Source organism: Gorilla gorilla, chromosome 7 (genome assembly GCF_029281585.2).
Source record: "Gorilla gorilla gorilla isolate KB3781 chromosome 7, NHGRI_mGorGor1-v2.1_pri, whole genome shotgun sequence".
Classification (NCBI taxonomy): Eukaryota; Metazoa; Chordata; class Mammalia; order Primates; family Hominidae; genus Gorilla; species Gorilla gorilla.
In genome coordinates, this window is record NC_073231.2 from 146445687 (window position 1) to 146457690 (window position 12004).

Consider the following 12004-nt stretch of genomic DNA (forward strand, 5'->3'; position numbering starts at 1 on the left):
CTGTGTGTGTGTGTCTGTGTGTGTGTGTGTGTGTGTGTGTGTGTGTGTGTGTGTGTGTATTTCTCTAATTGCATGACAAACTGGGAAATTTTTATGACATCATAAATACACAAACCTAAAGGTATAAACATACATATACAGAGTTTATATAAATTAATGAAATCAAAAACTCCAACAGGAAATGGTGAGGGATATGACTGGACAGTGCATGAGAAAAAATGGCCACTCCCATCCATGTGGGGAGATTTCAAGTTTGTTTCAGAAGGCTTTTAAAATTACAAGCCTTTTGATCTGGTAACTCAACACCTAGGCATTTGTCCTAAGGAAATACCCAGGCGTCTACACACAAAAAGACTGAGAAGGACTGAAAGGTCCATCAGGAGAAAATGGGTTAAATGAACTGTGAGGAGATTTCAGTGACACTGCTTCTCCATCACACGGCAAGAGCTCCATGTGCTGGTAAGTGGGAAAAAGCTTCAGAATGGTGTTTGATGCAATCCCATCTGTCCTATATTATGCACACATACACATTTGGGGTATGAAAGGGAAAACTTAAGGAAGAATTATAAAACAAAATATTTATCGTGATTATTCCTGAGTGGTCAAGCTATGGTCTTTCCAATCTTCTCTATGCTTCTATTTATTCATTTTATATCTTATTTTATTTATTATTTTATCTTATGAGACAGAATCTCACTCTGTTGCCGAAGCTGAAGTGCAGTGGTGCGATCATAGGGCTCAAGTGATCCTCCTGTCCCAGCCTCCCAAATAGCTGGGACTACAGGCGTGTGCCACCATGCCAGGCTATATATATTATATATAGCCTGGCATATGAAATATATATAATTATATATAAATATTATATTATATAATATATAAATGTTATATATTATATATAATTATATATTATAATTATATTATATATAATTGTATATATTATAATTATTTATATTATATATAATATTATATAATATATAACATATATAATATATATTATAGATTATATAATATATGTTATGTATATAATTATATAATATTTTATATATAATATATAATATACATAAATTTTATATAATTATATAATATATATATTATATATGTATACACACACACACTCACACACACATATTATAGAGATGTAGCCCTCCTGTGTTGTCCAGGCTGTTCTCAAACTCTTGGGTTCAAGCGATCCTCCTGCCTCGGCCTCCCAAAGTGTTGGGATTACAGCGTGAGCCACTGCACATGGCCTGTGCTTCTGTATTTTTTAAGTAGGCTTATTATATTTGTTATTTAAAACTAAATTATTTTTAAAAAATGAACAAACTCTGGGAGAAGGATGAGTATTGGATACATCATTCTATTTTTCTCTGATATATCCCTAAGTTAAAGAAGACAGAAGCTGGCTGGGCATGGTGGCTCATGTCTGTAATCCCAGCATTTTGGGAGGCCAAGGCGGGCAGACCATTTGAGGTCGCGAGTTCGAGACCAGCCTGACCGAAATGGTGAAACCCCATCTCTACTAAAAATACAAAATTAGCCGGGCGTGGTGGCGCATGCCTGTAATTCCAGCTACTCGGGAGGCTGAGATGCGATAATCGCCTGAACCCTGGAGGCGGAGGTTGCAGTGAGCTGAGATGGCACCATTGCACTCCAGCCTGGGCAACAAGAGCAAAACTCCATCTCAAACAAACAAAAAAGCAAAATAGAAGCTTAAGATGTAAGCACAGATAGTCATTATGCCATTTAACAGATGCCCAGAGAGATTTAAAAAGTACCCAATGCAAGATCTGCAGTGAGCCCATTTTCCCAGCGTAGTCTCACAGATGAACAAAGTGGTATCTACAGGTGAGGCAGCACGTCCCGGTCACATGCAGGCTGGGAGGAGTCGGTGGAGCAGCAGGGGAGAGGCAAGTGGCCGGGGTGGGGGACGGGCCCACGTCATGGCATGGCTGCTGTGTCGTCGTGACCGCTGTCTCATCCTGCGAGACACAACCCTGTCCGGGAGAACTCCCCTGGTGCCCACCAGCCCAGGGGGACCTGCCTGAGGGTGCCAGCCAGCCAAGGTGCAGACAGGCACCCTGGCCCCAGAGTGCATCCCACTGTTCTGCACCGTTGCTGGTGAACATGTTGTTTGAAATAGAAGACTAAAGCCACAACATGGGTTTTACGTCATGGTTAAAGGGAACTCACAGAGGAACTGTATAGAAGAAAAAAAACTCAGCAGAAGAGCTGTTTCGTTCATTTATAACCACGCCCCTGCACTGTGTCCCAGCTCTGGCAGGGACATTCCCTCCCTCTTCACACTTGCTGGGCTGAATCATCTGCAGAGGTGGCAGGAAAACCGCCTCATTTACATACACCCTTTCCGGCAAGCACAGCCAGGGATTCCAATTTCCAGAGCCTCCCAGCCTCTCCAGTGCCAACGCAGCGCAGCACGGACGCAGGGCGGCGTGGGCAGCGGTGGCATAAGGTGCTCACACCCAGCTGGAGTTGAAGTCTGGCTATTACTTTCTCTGACTCCGTTTCTGGCAGCAGCCACGGACACCGATGGGGGCTGGGCGGGGCTCCCCCGCGCCTCCCTGCCTGAGTGAGGGGCCCTTTCCTGGGGGATGGCCTCCTGGCTTCAAGCCTGAATCTTGAGGATGGAAGGAGAAATAAATGAGCATTCAGAAATCTCAGGCTCACTCCTGTCAGCTTCAGCCTCACTCCTGTCAGCTTCAGCCTGACTCCTGTCAGCTTCAGCCTGATCTACAGGATTAGCTTCTGAGGCCTAATTTTAAGAGAAAAGGAATCAAGAAAAAAAAAAAAAGACATCAAAAATGAAAAACTGCCATCTGAGTTCCATCCCACAGGGCTATAACACATCTTAGCCTTTCTGCCTGTCTTGAAAAGAATAAATGTCTATTTTTATCAGCGAGGCAGCAAAATCCATCAACATCTCCTGCTCATCTGCTGAAACGCACACGCCTGTTCCACTCATCACCGGGCTGTTGCGTCATCTGCCACCTGGGAGGACCAAGAGATGACCCTGCCCGCCAGGGGCCTCACAGTAGATGCCAGTGCCAGTGCCAGCGGATGCTTGGCGGGGCCCCGTGCTGGGCTGTAGGGCGCACAGCTCTCCTTTCTAGGTGCCAGGTCGAACACTGAGCTTACTATTGTACAAGATCTAACCCAGGAGGGTGAGAAAGGAGGAGATGAGGCAGGACAGCAAGAGGGACTGGGGTCCCACACAGCAGCTCAGCCACTGCCGACCTCGGGGTCAGGAAACAGACACCCACAAGAGCGTCCATGACCCGTATGGGAAGATGTCTGAACCCCGAGACGGCGTGTTCTGTGCTGGAGAACAACTTCCAGGGCTGTATTCAGGTGTTCTGAAGCCACAGCACCAAAAAGAATTCTCTTCGGCAAAGGCAGCAGGACTCAACAGGAAGCAGACGTTTGCGTTCCGTTACTTGAGGAAAACCAAATGCTGCTGACATTTCTACCCAGAGAGAGTTTGCATCTCTCCTGCTTCGCAGCCATCTTTCCTACGGTTTTACCAGGAGAATGCCTAGCTCTTCTCCAACCTGTGCCAGGCCTGACACTCAGCTCCTCTGGGAGTGCCTCCATTTCCCTGTGCGTACAAGCCCACGGTGCCGTAGGACCGCCGGTCCACTCTGCGCGGCAGCACCGCACCCCGGAGCCGCAGCTCTTCCTCCCGCTTGCCCGACAGCCCTGGTGCTGAGCCCTGTCTGAGCCCCACCAGGAGGAAGCGCGTGCTGGCTGCTCTCCATCTGCTCTGGGACTCTGGCCTGCTGCTTCCTCTGCCTGCCACTCCCCAACCCCGTTTCCTCCTCTGAAAACTGGAGCTACACCTGCCCCAACAGGGCAGAATTACCTTAAATGGCACAAGACAACTGCACAGCAGACCCACCTCTTCTTCAAAGTTTTCAGGGCCCAAACCCAGACACCTCCTTGCAGGACTCATGGCTACCGTGGGCTCGCACCACCAGCCTCCCCATGCATTTTCCTGCCTCTGCTTTTGCTCAATCTGCTCAATGACAGAAACGCGACAACAGAGGCCACTTTCTCCAAACCCAGCTCTCCCTCCTTGAGGCTCCCATCCTCCTGCTCACGCTGAGGCCACTCTACCCTGCCCTCCGCAGCTCACAGGCAGACCTGGAGCCCAGTGACTACAGGGTTGGCCTCCTCATCTTGCCACCACTCACAATGCCCAGCAGTGTTAAAATCCGGCAGGATGCACCCGCTTGGGAAGCAGTCCCCGAAGCAGAATCGTCACCACATCTGAATAGTTTCTGCCATCCCACTGACAGGCCAGCATCTAAAAGAGATGTGCGCTGAGCGTCCGTTATGTGGTGGCGTCGCTGCGGTTTCTTAACCAGAACGCAAAATCCTGGGACCAGGATTATCACCCGCTCGTTTCATATATGAGATGGGGGAAGCCAAAGTAACCACTCAGGCCACAGCAGAAAAACGCGTGCTGGAATCTGAAACAAAGTCTGTTGGATTCCAAGGGCTCAACATCTTTTGTGATGATGAAGACGAAGCCTGCCCAAGAGCAGTCAGAGCTGAAAGAAGAAAAGCAGGAGGGCCTGTGAATGCCCCCAACCCCCTAAAACCTGCAGCTCCAGGTCCGACACTCCCAGGTTTGCGTTTTGAATTTACACTACCTATAGGGTCCAGGCCATCACCTAAGCGAGAAATTTCACACACTCACCCGGGGTGCTCAAAGCCATCTCTCTAAATGAGGTGCCTGGTGTGCAGACAACCCTTATATGATCTACATCTTTTCACCTGTCTGGAAATCAAGACCCTCTCATGATTTTTTTGTCTGTTTTTCCCCGAGACAAGGTTCTCAGTCTGTCTCCCAGGCTACAGTACAGTGGCACAATCTCGGCTCACTGCAACCTCTGTCTTCCGGGTTCAAGCGATCCTCCTGCCTCGGCCTCCAGAATAGCTGGGATTACAGGCACCCACCATCACACCTGGCTGACTTTTGTATTTTTCGCAGAGATGGGGTTTCACCGTGTTGGCCAAGCTGGTCTTGAAATCCTGACCTCAAGTGATCTGGATCTCTCAGCCTCCCAAAGTGCTGGGATTACAGGCATGAGCCACTGTGCCCTGCCCTCTCATGATTTAAAAGGCAAATGGACACAAAGACACATGCAGACGACGTGACGGCCTCTGTGAAGATGAGACGCCTTGGCAGGCACACTGTTAGAGCCAGAAAGAATCCAGCCAGCTTGCTGAACCACAACACATTCCTATGTGTGAGCAACGATTAGAAAAGTTATTTTTTACAAAGATGTCATTTACGAACAACAAAAGCTGTAAGGCACAAAAGAGGGACATGTATGAAGTCTACTCGAAAGATGTGTCCTTTAATTACTCCTGCACTTGGCGAGGCCTCTGCTTCCCAGCCTTGTGTTAACTGTGGCCTCTGTTCAGACTCCTGCAGCACACGGAGGAGTCAGCGTCATGGGGTCTACAGATCCAAAACACAGGCCGGGCACGGTGGCTCACGCCTGTAATCCCAGCACTTTGGGAAGCCGAGGCGGGCAGATCACTTGAGGTCGGGAGTTCGAGACCAGCCTGACCAACATGGAGAAACACCATCTCTACTACAAATACAAAATTAGCCGGGCGTGGTGGCGCATGCCTGTAATCCCAGCTACTTGGGAGGCTGAGGCAGGAGAATTGCTTGAACCCAAGAGGCAGTGGTTGCAGTGAGCCGAGATTGCACCACTGCACTCCAGCCTGGGCAACAAGAGCGAAACTCCGTGTCAAAAAAAAAAAAATCCAAAACACGCTCTGTTTTCCCATTCGGAGGAGAATTACCTCCTTCTGGAAAGAGGCCTCCATGTCTGCTGGCGCCACGTCCGTCCTATGTCGCCTCTCTCTGCTCTGCCTCCTTCAAACCCTTGTGAGTGGGTCACCAAGACCCCGTAGGATTGACGGGGAGGTGGAGGTTGCAGTGAGCCGAGATCACACCACTGCACACCAGCCTGGGCGACAGAGTGAGGCTCCATCTCAAAAAAAAAAACCTGAATTCGAATTGTGTCTAAATCTGTCCACTTCACTCCACCATTTGCGTGCAGGCCACAGCCATCATCTTCTCTCAGCTGGATCACTTCACAGTGCCTACCAGGGCCCCCTGTGTCCACACAGCAGCCAGAGATACCAGGAAGGGCGACTGGGTCATCCCTCCACTCTCAAGTTCCCCAGTGGCATCTCATCTGCACCTGGAGACAGCCAGGTTCCCACAGGTTCCGGGGCTGTCCGGCCACAAGGCATCCAATGTGCTCCTGCCCCAGGGCCTTTGCACTTCCTGTCTACTCTTTCCTCAAATCCCTGCAGTTTGCTCACCCACTCACCTCCTTCAGGTCTTTGTTCAACGTCACCTCCTTAGAGACTGCTGACTGGCTTGTTAAAAACGGTGCATGCCCCCAGCAGCCCCAGCACCCCCCCGCCGCTGTGCTCGCCTCAACAGCGCTTGCCGCCTGGCACACTACATCTCCGGTACTCCCTGCACTAGGCACACCCCAAAGAGAAATGTCTCTGTTTCTGCGCCCTGGTCTATCCCAGGTCTTAGAATCATGCCTGGCAAGTGCTAGGCTGATGGATGTGAACCATATGGTGAATGGTCTCCAGGTAGGTTCTGATTTTCCCTTCACTCCCCAACCATGGCAGTCTGGGCTATCTGCCCCAGCCTGGTTGCTTCTTTTTCTGGAGCAACAGAGCATGTGTCTGCCAGCTAGAGTCATCTCTTGGTGTTTGCCTAGAACCTGAACACATCCTCCTATCTACCTCGTATCAGCTCTAGATTACTTATAATACCTAAAACAAAGTAAACACTATGTAAATAGTTATTATACTGTACTTTAAAATTTTAGAATATTTTTTATTGCTTTTTTCCCCCCAGATATTTTCTACCCCTAGGTTAAGGCACCCTGCTTTGGTGGGTTTACGTGATAGGCAGGTCAGCGGCAGGCCAGCACACAGAAACCTCACAGCCTCCTCCTCCACGGTCTTTCCCCTTTGGGTTGAAGATGCCCTACAGCCTGAATCCCTGAATAGCTGCATGGAGCAGAGCAGCTAAGCCCACACAGCCCTGGAAATTTACATGAAGGAAAAATAAGCTTCTACAGGGCTTGGATTCCTCCAAGAACCACTGCGTTTGCATGTATTTGTTTTAAGAACTTCATCCATCACAATGAGCACATCTCTCCCTCCCTAGTCACTATGTTTTCCACATGAACACACGAGGGTCCTTATTTTTTAACAGAGTAGAATAGATGTTAAAAATAAATATCATGAAGGGAAAATTTAGCCTCTATTGATGTTATCTCTTCTGTGACATTTTCCTACTGCATATCAAAATATCCCCAGCCTACATAGCTATAAGGTCATGTTGGCAACACTGTCATTATAAAGGGAAAAAACTGTCCTCTCCCCAGTGATATATTTAGAAATCCAGCATTTCGACTCAGCATTTCCTTAGGTATAAGAATACTCCCACATTTATCTTAAATTACAATCACCGTACATTGTGAAAAGAAGTACTGTTCCAATGTTAATAAAACAGAGCACATGTGAAACAGTAAACTGTACATCACGGTGGCGTTAGAAAACCGTCAGAACAGACTCCATGAAATAAGCTTTAGCTTTAAGTAAAATCTCCCTGTAAGCTTCAGCAGGCTTCTGCAGCCCATCCCTGTGGCTCAGGCTAATTCAATTGCATGGAGATTCAACTTTAATTCCCCGCACTTGGAATGAATACAGCTCCCTGAGGGATACTTAAAAGCAAATTTAACAAATGACAGAAATCAGAAAATTTCTCCAATTTGTCCAACCAGCTATTTGAAATGTCAATTCTAAACACTGGCATCCCGGAGAGGTACCATTTTTTTCCTAGTCAGAATAATTAATTAGGAGTAAATTGCTGAAAATCAAGCAGACAAAATATCCAGGAGTGTTTGCTTCTTTGATCAATTCCTTCCTGAAGAGAGACCAGCTCACAGTTTAAAACAAATCGAAATGGTATTCTACTTCCTCAGAGGACTGAAGAAAAGTTAACGACGATGCCTGCACGCATTTTGGATCACAGGCCGTGCCACGTGCAGTGTTCTGGCCACATCTTTTATATGACATAATTATGGATTTCTTTCCATTATTTGCTATCCGAAAGGCAGGCCTGCTGCTGGCCCCAACTTCAGAGACCAGCCCAGAATTGGTGGGAGCCTCGGATGGTGCGGGCTGACTCAGGCCCCCACGGCGGCGTGGCGGAGATTAAAGATGGGGTCTAATCTGGCCCTGTGGACCCGGCTCAGCAGACGATGGAACCCCAGATCTCATCGGGAAGTCTGTCAGCCAAAAACACACACCTCAAAGCGGAGTGCGTGGTGCCTTCAAGCTCCACACCGGGCTGTGTTTGCGGAGCTGGGATGATAAGTGTGCAAGGGAGGAGGGATCCAGGGCCAGGTTGTTTTCTTCTTGTTAAAATTCAGATAAATTTACCACCATAGCCATTTTCCAGCGTACACTGAGGTGGCCTTTCGCACATCCACACTGTTGTGTAACCAACACAACCACCCAATTCCTGGGCACCTTCGTCACCCCCAAAAGAAGCCACGTGCCCACTAAGCCGTCACACCCCGTTTCCTCCAAAGCCCAGGCCTTGGCACACGCACCTGCATTCTGTCTCAATGGCTCTGCCTGTTCTAGACATTTCCAGAGGTGGAGCCGTGCACGTGGCCCTCTGTGCCTGGCCCCCCTCACGCGGCATGCTGTCCTTGAGGCTCATCCGCGCTGCAGCTGTGTCTGAGCTCCACTGGGGCCGGATTTAACACACTCCCTCAAGAGGGGCTTGCTCCAGCCCCACGCTGCTGTGGCGGACTGGGCTGGGGGCCTCCTTGTGTCCTCACCCTCCACCCTGCAACTGTGCGGCCTCTTCCACAGACTCCACATCAGCCATGTGCCTGGCCTGGCAAATGGCACAGGCGTGACTGTTCCACATCCCTCAGGGCTTGCAAAGGTACCAGCTGCTTCTGCTGCGCCCTCTGCTGGGACTCCTTCCTCCCGGGGATGAGCTGCCCCTCCCTCAGGGTGAAGGAGCTGCATGGAGTGGTCCCATCATCCAGGCCCATGAAAGGCCCTAGCCAAGGTGGCTGAGAGGCTAAGTTGGCCTCTGACCAGATGTCCCTCTGGGTCATGCAGCCCCAGCAGCCCCGGAGGCGCAGACACAGTACGAGATGCTGCTGTAGGCCACAAGACCTTGAGGCGCACCAGGGAAACGACGCAATGGAGCAGATATATTCTCAAACTCATCGGAATGAGTGCAGCGTGCTGTGCACTGTCGGAAAGTTAGAAGCACCACGCTGGTCTCTGCTCAGTGGCACCTTTCATCCAGCTGGGAGTTCATGTTCAAGAACTTGAAAATTACATAAGTGAAAATGCTTAGGTATGTTGAAATTAACGGCTAATTGTGTGTACAAATACCGATTCAAACACAGCAACAATAAAAAGGCATTTTTGGCTGGGCGCGGTGGCTCACGCCTGTAATCCCAGCACTTTGGGAGGCAGAGATGGGTGGATCATGAGGTCAGGAGTTCAAGACCAGCCTGGCCAACATGGTGAAACCTCATCTCTACTAAAAATACAAAAATTAGGCCGGGTGCGGTGGCTCATGCCTGTAATCCCAGCACTTTGTGAGGCCGAGATGGGTGTATCATGAGGTCAGGAGATCGAGACCATACTGGCCAACACGGTGAAACCCCGTCTCTACTAAAAATACAAAAAAGTTAGCCGGGCGTGGTGGCGGGTGCCTATAGTCCCAGCTACACGGGAGGCTGAGGCAGGAGAATGGAGTGAACCTGGGAGGCGGAGCTTGCAGTGAGCCGAGATCGCGCCACTGCACTCCAGCCTGGGCGACAGAGCGAGACTCCATCTCAAAAAAAAAAAAGGCATTTTCAAGACAACTGGGAAAACCCGTGACTGTATTTGGTGCCATCAAGGAATGACCATTTATCATGGGTCACGGAACTGTGATTCAGTTTTTTAAAAGACTCCTCATCCTTCAGAGACATACACTTAAGTATCTCTGCATAAATGTGCACTATGTGGGATTTGCTTCAAAATATTCAGGTAAGGAAATGGACTGGCTATGGTGGACACGTTAGACTTTCTTTCCTTTCATACATATTTGAAAAAAATACAAGTTTTTTTTTCTTCTTTTTGAGGTGGGGTCTTGCTCTCTTACTGAAGCTGGAATGCAGTATACAATCTCGGCTGCCTGCAACTTCCGCCTCCTGGGCTCAAGCAATCTTCCCACCTCAGCCTCCTGAGTAGCTAGGAGCACAGGTGTGCACCACCACGCCCAGCTAATTTTTTTGTATTTTTGGTAGAGACGGGGTTTCACCATGTTGCCCAGGCTGGTCTTGAACTCCTGAACTTAAGCAATCTGCCTGCGTCAGCCTCCCAAAGTGCTGCGATTACAGGTGTGAGCCAATGCACCCACCCTTAAAAGTATTTTCTAAAGCTTAAAAAAATATATCAGCAAATGAAGGAATGACCAAAGTGAAATGGGATAACCCAGCCTGGGCTGAAGACAGATGGGGGTGCAGGGCTCTGGGGTAGGGAGGACGCACGGGGATACCAGGCCAGGTGTGTCTGAGGCTGCGCAAGGCCACCACTGCTGTCTTCTAGGGGAGGGTCTGCAGCTCTCGCAGGGGTGCCCAGCGGTAGCTCAGAAGCCATGCTGAGACCCAGCTGATAAAGACCCCACCCGCTGATCCAGGGGTAGCTCTAGTTCCCAGCCATCGCTCTTGACTATAAACTTGGACAAGAAAAGGAATGATGACAAGTGGCTGATGAAGCTAAATTAAAGGCGCTCTGCAGGAAGGGAGGAGAAAGCTACAAACCTGCTCAGAGGCTTCCGAACTGGCCCAGGGGCCAGGTGAGAATGGGACTGTAACAGCTGCTGTGCAGGATAACTGCCCGGTGGGATGAAGCTTAGCAAATGGACAAGTCAGTTAGTACCTGCAAAATGAAGCACGGTGTCAAAAACCGCTTTATTTTCCGCACTCTGCTCAATATTCCATGCCTTCGAGGCTCCAAATATACTCAACATGACCAGTGCTATCAACAAATTATGCAGACTAAGTTGCTTTTTCGTAATTATAAATCAATCATGCTCACAGTAAAATATTTGCAACTTAGAAAGGTCTACTATAAGTAAGGTAAGATTTTTTCCATAATTAAATATGCCAAGAAATACCACTGAAGTATATCCTTCCAGGGCATCAATGACATTTTAATTTGTCTGAAGAAACCAAGTAGGTTCTGATGCCTAAGGAGGGGACCCTGGGAGATGCCTCCACCCATTTACAGCACAGGAAGAACTTGCAGGCAGGAGCATGGAGCCCCCACCTACTGCAAGAGCAAGCGAGGAGCACGCAGTTCACTTAACACTGTTGGCAGTTCTTGGAAACAGCAAGTTTAAGTGACATGATGTTTAACAAATCCATTTTTTTCCTAATCAACATCATAACAAAACAACATTATTCAAGAACCTGATGTACTTTGTTTTGCTTAAAAACGCAGTTTCCAAGAACCTTTCCACAGCATTAAGGACTCACTAAACATTCTCCAAAAGTTGATGCCTTCAGCACAATGTGAAAAAAACAGCCAAACTAAGCCTATACATTCTGACAAAGTTACACACAAAGTTATCATCTTGGCAAGGCTTGGAAGCGTAGCAAATTAAAAATTCTATAATCGGCTGGGTGCGGTGGCTCACGCCCGTAATCCCAACACTTTGGGAGGCCGAGGTGGGCAGATCACCCGAGGTCAGGAGTTGGAGACCAGCCTGACCAACATGGCAAAACCCCGTCTCTACTAAAAATACAAAAATTAGCTGGGCGTGGTGGCGTGTGCCTGTATTCCTAGCTCCTTGGGAGGCTGAGACAGGAGAATTGCTTGAACCTGGGAGACGGAGGTTGTGGTG

At 48.8% G+C, this 12004-nt stretch overlaps 1 protein-coding gene across 4 annotated transcripts in view; it reads right to left on the bottom strand.

The window, feature by feature from the left end:
- The window catches only part of AGO2 (argonaute RISC catalytic component 2), a 129114-nt gene that overhangs the window by 77500 nt on the left and 39610 nt on the right, over nt 1–12004 (bottom strand). The window contains exon 2 of one of the 4 annotated variants that reach the window (XM_063709543.1): nt 10920–11037. The exons of the other annotated variants lie outside the window; for them this stretch is intronic. The gene's annotated coding sequence lies outside the window, so the exon portion shown is untranslated. The remainder of the gene's footprint in view (nt 1–10919; nt 11038–12004) is intronic. 4 annotated transcript variants of the gene reach the window in all.